Source organism: Malus domestica, chromosome 11 (assembly GCF_042453785.1).
Source record: "Malus domestica chromosome 11, GDT2T_hap1".
Classification (NCBI taxonomy): domain Eukaryota; kingdom Viridiplantae; phylum Streptophyta; class Magnoliopsida; order Rosales; family Rosaceae; genus Malus; species Malus domestica.
In genome coordinates, this window is record NC_091671.1 from 33,018,159 (window position 1) to 33,026,895 (window position 8,737).

General features: G+C 41.1%; 1 long non-coding RNA gene across 1 annotated transcript; it reads left to right on the forward strand.

The window, feature by feature from the left end:
- Positions 1-4,713: 4,713 nt before the first annotated feature.
- LOC103406669 (uncharacterized) lies at positions 4,714-5,792 on the forward strand. The gene is made up of 2 exons (XR_011573505.1): positions 4,714-5,177; positions 5,317-5,792. It is a non-coding gene; the product is annotated as an uncharacterized lncRNA (long non-coding RNA).
- The last annotated feature ends 2,945 nt before the right edge of the window (positions 5,793-8,737 follow it).

The following is an 8,737-nucleotide window of genomic DNA, read 5'->3' on the forward strand; positions in this document are numbered from 1 at the left end:
AGGGCAAAGCACATTATATTACATATGTATGCACGGTGATAAAGCAAACTGCAACGGTAATAAAGCAAACTGCAATAGCGATAAAGCAAACTACAACAGCAGCCTTCCGTATATATATATATATATATATATATATATATATATATATATATACACACACACATATATATACTCAAGTGACACACCAAGTAAAAGCAGCAGCGCATGATTGCTGGACAATGGTGCAGTGGTGATGCAAGGCAACAAGCAACGCATTGGCTGAAGCTGTGTAATGAATGTACAAGCAAATGAGCAATCCCATATATATATATATATATATATATATATATATATATATATATATAAAGGTCCCAGGAGAAGCAAATGAAATGTGGTGGCTATTCAAAACGCAGGTCCGTGATTGTGCAAACTGTGCAAATGACCACCCGTGCCTGGAAAAGAAAAACCAAAATGAGAGGTGATATGATGGTGCATTGGGAAAATATGATTGTGTACAAAAAAGAAAGTGCCAAGTGCATTGGGAAAATATGATCGTGTGGGAAAATATGATTGTGTACAAAAAAGAAAGTGCCAAGTGCATTGGAAAAATATGATTGTGTACAAAAAAAGAAAGTGCCAAGTGCATTGGGAAAATATGATTGTGTACAAAAAAGAAAGTGCCAAGTGCATTGGGAAAATATGATCGTGTGGGAATATATGATTGCGTACAAAAAAGAAAGTGCCAAGTGCATTGGGAAAATATGATTGTGTACAAAAAAGAAAGTGCCAATATGTTTGTGTACAAAAAAAGAAAGTGCCAAGTGCATTGGGAAAATACGATTGTGTACAAAAAAGAAAGTGCCAAAAAAAAAAAAGGTGAAAGAATAGTGCATTAGTCACCATCTAAAAGGAAATGGATGTGTCAAGCACCATCTAAAAAAAAATAAAAAAAATAAAAGAAAAAAAAATAAAAAAGAAGAAAAAGAAGGAAGTAACGCATTTTAGTCAGATATACATTTTATTTGTATTTAGCACAACATACTGAATAAAATAAAGCATGTCCATTGATATCTCTAAAAAGATTACAAGTGTGTAAAAAAAAAAAGAAAGTCAAATCAAATTTACAGGAAGGGATCTTCAAGGATGATCAGGTGGCGCCTCATCACTCGGCGGAGCTCCAGAAAGACGAAGCACCAGAGATTGATTATCCGGAGCTTCAACACTTGGTGAAGCGCCAGAGGACGAAGGCAGAAGTTGCCGCTGGAGTAACGCCACAAACCTCTGATGATCACTCTGAATCCGAACTTCGGACTCCTGCAGCTGGTCAAGCTTCCTCTTCATACTTGTTGAGTAATTAGTTGCGAGCATGTGCAACTCTTTATTCTCGTGCCTAAGCACCCTGACCTCTTGCCGAAGACTGGCCACCTCAGCCATCAACGACTCAACCTGACGAGATCGAGCAAGAAGGCGTTGGCCCATGTTTGAAACTGAACCTGCACATCGGACGTTGTAGGCTAGAGAGTCCTGAACAACCAGCTCGTCGGACCGCCTGGAAAGTATCATAGTGTCTCTAGGAGTGAGAAGATTTCTGGCCACCACCAAAGCGGTTGTATCGTTCATCATCATAGAATCCCCAACTGTAAGAGGACCATTGGGAGATACGAAGGACGGCTGCCAAATGTTGTTTGAAGAAGATATGTCACTATCTTCCCCGACATTCAAGTTAAGACGACGGTCAGAAGGGCAAGACATTTTCGAAGGTGTGAAGAAAAAGAAGAGGTCGGACAAATCAAGTTTTTAGAAGTGTAAGTAGGGAGCTTCTACAGGCGGAAAATTCAAGTGTGCTTTGGAATGTGATCCGTGCCTCTCTTTTAAAATCAGCACTCAACGGAGCTTCAGAAATCGAAGAGGCAAGCTCAGAGATCGAATAGACGTCTGTTTTCTCAAAAGCTGGGCTGTTCAGAAACCACGGGCCGATCTCAGATATCGAAAAGGCGCCAGTTTTTTTTTTCAGCCTCGTTAGCACCTATCACATGCACACTCAGCTTTGCGAAAATCACGGATAATTTGTCGAAGCGCCGATCTCAGATATCGAAGAGGCGCCAGTCTTTTTCAGCCTCGTCAGCACCTGTCACATGCACACTTAGTTTTGCGAAAATTATGGGCAATTTGTCGAAGATTTCTGATAAAGAAGAAAGCGCGTGGAGCCATACTGATCAATCACTCAATGGTTGCCAACACGAGTGAAAGAATAGTACATCTACAGGTATTAAAGAACTTCCTATAACTGTCCACCTACACCGTCCATAGCAAGGCAGACTTGCAAAAATGCCTAACCCTTCCTCATTTCCAAGAGTACACTCTCAGCAGAGCCTCTCGAAATACCCAGTTTTCTTCCTCTCTTGGAGTACCTCTGCAAACAAATGATACCAAAGCAAAAGTATCTCATATCACCAGGGTAGAAAGCAAGAGTATCTCATATCATGCTTTCTCCCTGTCCTTTCCTTTGCCCTTGTTCTTACCTGCAAAGACAAGGATAAAGAAAGCAATATGTCGGAACCTCCACTCAAACTCCGGGCAAGGAACCGACTACCGGGAACCTTTGCCTGGTTGCTTACCTGGCTTTACTCTTGAGTACTCGTCTTCAGTTGCTGATGTACTTCCGAAGAAGATGCCATATTTGCCCGGAGAACAGATAAGGCAAGTGAAAATGATACCTTGAAGCATGTGGAGACAACGTGCTGATTTCCTTCAAGATCAAGTCTCCCCTTCCTTGCACAATCAACCAACCCAGCAGAAGGAGTCTAAGTTGAATCCAAGAGCTCGAGAAGTTTCAACAAACATATTGGCGGCACCATCATCGAAGAACAAAGCCTCGCTGTGCAACGCTGTCAAATCGCCACCATTTCTTCGAAAGCAATAGTATTTCATATCATGCTTTCTCCCTATTCTTTTCTTTGTCCTTGTTTTTACCTGTGGGACAAGGAGAAAGAAAGCAATCAGACAGCACTTGGTATCAAACTTCCGATCTGGAACCAACTGCTTGGAACCCTTCCCTGATTGCTTACCTAGCACTGCTCTTGAAGTACCCATTGTTTCAACATCATATGCTTCTAAAGAAAATACCACATCTGCTTGAAGAACAGATAAGGCAAGGGAAAATGATACATTGAAGCATGTAGAGACAAGCACAACAAAACACGAGTCGATTCATCCGTTACTTCTTCAAAATCAAAAGTATCTCATATCATTAGGGTTGCAATCACTCTGGGTTTGGTGGACCTGTTTCGACCCTCAAATTCTTGGGTCAACCCGTTAGACGTTGTGAGCTACACGTGCCGATTTACCACCCTTGAATCAAATCCTTAAAGATTAAGTCACCAACTGGAAGAAGCGCCCATCACTCTTGAAGATCATACCGTTGACCAAACTGCTCAGGGTTCATATGAAAATGCTGCGAACTTCCTTGATCTTTCAAAGCAGGCATGTCCTGAAACTGCTCGTGGTCATGTTTAAGTTTGAGATCAAGCCTTGACAGCCTTTAAAGAAATTACAAGTCCGATTCAAGATCAAGTGTCCATCACCCTTGAATCAAATCCAACTCAAGATTAAGTCTGTGGAAAGTCCCTTGGAGGAAACCAGAAAATCCTCTAACCCAGTTCAAGAATAAGCCTGTGGAAAGTCAACAATTGGAGGAAACCAGAAAATCCTCCGAACCAGTTCAAGATCAAAGCTGTGGAAAGTCAATAAGCGCAACAAAATACGTGCCGATTCACCCATTACCAAAGCAAAAGATCATCTACCACATGAAGCTCATTGTGGTCCAATTTCAACCTTCAAGATCAAGCCTCAACGGTCTTTGAAGAAATTTCAAACAAAGTTCAAGATCAAGCCCCAACGGCCCTTGAAGAAATCACCAACCCAGTTCAAGATCAAGCCTCAACGGCCCTTGGATCAACATCTGCAGTAAGGGACTTCAAAACGCATCTTCTACACGTGACAAGCACATGTATACGACGCGCCTTGAAGTGGGGGCATTTGTAGACATCGAAATTTTGGTAAAATAAATGTTGATCAATAATTAAAATTTCAATGTTTATGTGTCACATAAATTTTACACATAGCCTGTGACTAAACGAAAAATCAAAATAAATCGGAAAAGTCATCAAACAGGACACGTGTCAACACCTGGCAGAAATGATTTATATCATCTAATTATTTAAATCCAAAAAATCAAGTTTTGGAATTCTATAAATAGGAGGCCAAGGCATTCATTTTGGGACACCAATTCATAACCAATTCACCTCATACCACAACCTTGAAGCTTTGAAACTCAAAAGCTCCCAAGCAAATCCCGAAGGATCAAGAGAGCTCTCTTCGTTCTTCGTCAAATCCTCATTCAAAATCAAGCCCCAACGGCCCTTGAAGAACTTCCGCTGATTCAAGATCAAGCCCCGACGGCCCTTTGGATCCACGACGTCAACAAATCTGCACAACTGTTTATCCCAAGATCAAGCCCCGACGGCCCTTTGGACCAACAACATCAAATCCACCCATTGCAAAGATAGAATCAGAGGCTAAATTTGTAAAAAAGATTGTAACCCCTAAATCATCAATACAAATATTATTTTGTACATGTGTTTCTTGTCTCGTTCATCGCAGGAATTTCCGTGTTTACACTAATATAAGCGTATACAAACATAATTATATTTTACAAAAATATTTTCAAACGAGTTCTTTATGGTAAGTCATTCAAGAGAACGTCATTTAAACCACCACTCACAATGCATGTACCAATGCAAGCATGGGAATACTAAAGAGCAAAGCGGAATTCATTTCCTAGCATGTGCTTACCAAGGCGAACCAATGAGTATCGTTGCAATAAACACAAGGCCGCCTATTCATATGACCCATGCATCATCGACCTACGTACCCACACCAGACACAATGTTATTTACCCTCCCAAATAATCTCTTGCTATACCAATTACTACAAAGAGAAACACCTAAGCTTGAGCTAAGCTCTACAGCTGAGAAGCAACACCGTGCTCCACCGCCCGTTACCAATCGAAATGGATCCCGCCGTCTGGGGCAACTTGAACCACTTATTTCAGGGTGAGGATGCCTGGGCCAAGATGGTCCGGTTGGGCACCAGGATCGTAAAACACGCAACTGAGGAGGGCCGTAATTGTATTCCAGGTTTTACTTCCTCATCGCACTCTTCGTATCTATATATTTGTTACACCAGCATCAGTATAGTAATGCATGAATACGGAATTTGTTACTCTAGTCTGTAGTCGCGGTTGCTTTTCTACTGATTTTGCAAGTGGACGTGTAGGTTACAAAATTGTTGCGAGATCACTCGGCGACCTAAACGGATCTGATGAAACAGAAGTGGACGTGAAGGCACTGCGGGCGGATGTACGCCGGTTGGAGAAAGAGTTCAACGAATACAAGAAGGAAGTAGATGAGCTACAAGTGGAAGTGAAGGCATTGGCTGCTGATCAACTCAGATTGGAGAAACAACTCTGCGAGTGTAGGATAAATAAGGCAAGTGCGGATTTAAATATCAGGTCTTGCTTGCTCTATGTAATTGGTTTTTCTCTCTGCTTCTGCATCTCTTTTGCTTGGGGTGCCTAGACTTCGAGATTTGATCATATGTGCTGATGTAGTAGTTTAAGTTGTATTTTGTATTGTTTAATCCCTTGGCATTTTCCATGTTTGTAAATTGATGGAACGATGAACCTGCCAAATTCTGTTAAACTTTGAGATTGGCTTTCATATTGTCTCAATGATTAGAATCTTCCTCTTCAACTCACTACATTTCGAGTTTAAACCTTTTCCTTTCCCCTAACGTAAATAAAGTAGTAATATCGCTTGTACTAAAATAAAAAGTCGCATTCCATCCATCCGAGAGAAACTTATGTAGCATTATCCCTGCCATGTGATAGTATTGACCGTAAAAAACAGTCTAGTTAAAAGAGTGCGTTGTGATGAAGTCTACTGAAATAGATTGGACCTGAATATTTCCCTCCAAATTGTCGACTTCGTTTGATTTTCTAAAATATATAGCAGTTAGCTTGTCTTTGTCAACACCTTCTACTCTTAGTTCTTCCTCTTCTCATTGTCAACACCTTCTACTCTTAGTTCTTCCTCTTCTCATTGCCCATATGCACACAAATTATTTTTTCACATCATTTTTCTACTCCTTGTACACTCTTCCTTTTTCAAACGGATGGAGGTTAGTATTTTAGTGTTCAGAAGGTAGAAAAAGGTACAAAATGTGGCAAGCAGCAGTTTTGCAAAGTAATTTCCTTGGACCTTGTCGCGCCAATTCATTTGTCCCAACCCTCTAATTTTTGCAACTTTACATCTTCTTACATGTATTACTTATTTATGGATGGCCATTTCCAGTATTGCCCCAATTGGACATCTTATGTCGGGATACGGGTCAAATAATAAATATTCCTTTTTAGGCAGTCTAGGAGTCCATTTATACATAATGGTAAAGAGGCCCCTCTATGACCTTGCGGCGCTTGATAAGCATTTCGTTTTTTGTTTTTCATTTGAATTGTTTGTGCTCGAGATAGAAGGATATGATCACATGAGTGGAAAATATGGAAGAAAAACAGTGAAGGGAGGGTAGTGGGAGAAATGTATGAAACAAAAACTTGAAAGTGAAACCAACTAAAGTTTGTTTCCAGTTTTTGGTTTTCATTTTTGTGTACCATTACATTAACATTTTGTTGAGAGTTGTCCCACATCGGTGAGGGACAAGGTTTGCTACGTGTTTATATGGTCTTGGGCTACTCTATATTGTCAATTGGTTTTATGGTGGAATCTCAATTTCATCACATTTCTTCCACGTCTCCTGCGTCATCCTTCCTCCATCCTTCTTCGTCCTTCCTCCACCTGTAAATATGTTGCTCAAACTTTATAAAGTCTGGGTTCCATGAGTTTCCAAAGTGTTGGTGTCATGCATTGATGCGGAGTTTGTTACAAGCCTAGCCGGCATTTGTTTTCTACCAACTTTTAGGTGGATTGTAGGTTACAAAATTCTTTCCAAATCACTTCGCGACGTTAAAGAGTCCGATAATCAAACTTCTCAAAAGGAGTCTGATAAATAAAAAGTGCATTTGAAGGCGGTACAGGCTGATCTAGACGGATTGAAGAAGGAATTCGTCCGAAACAAATCTTATGTGAGGGTGTTCGTGTCATATGGCAATGTTGAAAGGTTGTTATTGAGGTTAAAAAAAAAAAAAAAAAAAGTGTTTCCTTAATTCAAGGAAACTGGGCATGTGAGTGGCAAACAAATCAATGATACAGATTATTTTAAGGAAATCTACACCATCCATTGTAAAATAAAAATAAGTTTTAATTTTATAATGGGAAATAGTTCCTCCATTTCCCTGGATGTTCAAAAGAAGTTGGTGAAAACTACCCACTTTCACCATACTTTTCACCCCACGTTGCCTGCAAACTCAAAGTTCTTCAAAGTCTATAAATAGGACGTAAAACACAGGGGAGAGGGATGGCAAAAGCATACAGAAGAGAGGAAAAAAACGCTGCAAGAATTGTGGGGCACAGAGAGAACAAACAGGAAGAGGAACAGAAGAATACAGAGGAGGGGTGGACGACAAAAAGAAAGGCAAGGACTCAAAAGGTATAAATTTTTTTTTTTGGGTTAATCTTTCCTTTGTATTTCGTTGATATTTCCTTCCTTTGTAGAAAAAGAAGCACTTTGCTTCTTCATCCTCTCCCATTCCACGAAGCAAAAATGGAGGTGGAGACTCTAAAAAAGCAACCCCAAATCCTTTCCCTAACTCTCACCCTCTTTCGGAGATCACCAAACACACAAAGTCAAATATCCCAGGGGAAGAAAAGGAACCCAACAGTGCTGGTCTACCATGCCCAACAATAATGTGGAGGTTCACCGACGGCGCACAGGAAAGAAGCCAACAAGGCAGCAACAACAATGAACATACTAGTAGCGGCCACAGCTGACCTCCCCAGGGACCAGATAACCGCAGCTTGAAAAGCTCCGATGCCTCCTCGCTCCTCCCGTAGCAGCGCCGCCAGCCGCAAGAAGCAGCAACCATCATTGCCGCTGTCAATTCCTACAACCGCAAAGGTCGCCGATAAAAGCCCAGCCACGAATAGTGGCAATGGCAAGCCGATTTCCCTAGAGTCCAGATCGCAGAGACGACCTACAACAACCGCTGCCGTCAACTCCGTGAATTTCTTGTGGGTGGTTTAAACCACCCCGTGAAGTTCCAACCAAGTCTAAGTGATCCGCTCCCCACTGCTCCGTTTTAGGAGTTCATTGGGAAATTTCGAATCAAGAACAGAGGAATACGACTTGAAGAATTTGGCGGTTGCTGTTGCTCCATTTTAGGAGCTCATTGGAAAACTTTGAATCAAGAGCAGAAGAATACGACTCAAAGAATTTGACGGTTGCTGGTGCTCCGTTTTAGGAGCTCATTGGGAAACTTCGAATCAAGAGCAGAGGAATACGACTCGAAGAATTTGGCGGTTGCTGCTTCTCCTTTTTAGGAGCTCATTGGGAAACGTCGAATCAAGAGCAGAGGAATACGACTTGAAGAATTTGGCATGTTGCTGCTGCTCCCTGCTTCAAAGAATTGACCAGAAATGAGGAAGAAGTCTTTCAAATGACTTGAATGTGGTCATCATTTTGATCAAATTTTGGGTCAAAAATATTAACCACAAGCATTGAAATAAAACTGACAGATGCTACAAGA